Consider the following 431-nt stretch of genomic DNA (forward strand, 5'->3'; position numbering starts at 1 on the left):
CATCCATCCACTCATCTGTCTGTCCGTCCGTCCATCCATCCATCCATCCTTCTGTCTGTCCATCCATCCATCTGTCCATCCCTCCATCCTCCCCACTCTAGTTCTGTCCATCCATCCGTCCTTCTGTCTCTCTGTCCATCCATCCTTTTATCCATCCATCCATCCACCCATCCATCCATCTGTCTTTCTATCCTTCTATCCATCCATCTGTCCTTCCTTCCTTCCATGTCTCCTTCCATCCTCCATCCCTCCCTCCTTCCCCATAGGCTCAGTAACACCCCTATGCCCAGGGCTCCCCCTGCCCTGGGATGCCCCCTTGGCCACGGGTGCTGGGATGTTGGATGGCTGTGGTGTTCCCCCACCCCTGAGCAGCCCCCTCCACCCTGGCAGGTCTTCAGCACTTACTCCAACGAAGACTACGACCGCCGCAA

This window comes from Mesitornis unicolor, unplaced genomic scaffold (assembly GCF_000695765.1).
Source record: "Mesitornis unicolor isolate BGI_N332 unplaced genomic scaffold, ASM69576v1 scaffold39329, whole genome shotgun sequence".
In the NCBI taxonomy this organism is placed as follows: Eukaryota; Metazoa; Chordata; class Aves; order Mesitornithiformes; family Mesitornithidae; genus Mesitornis; species Mesitornis unicolor.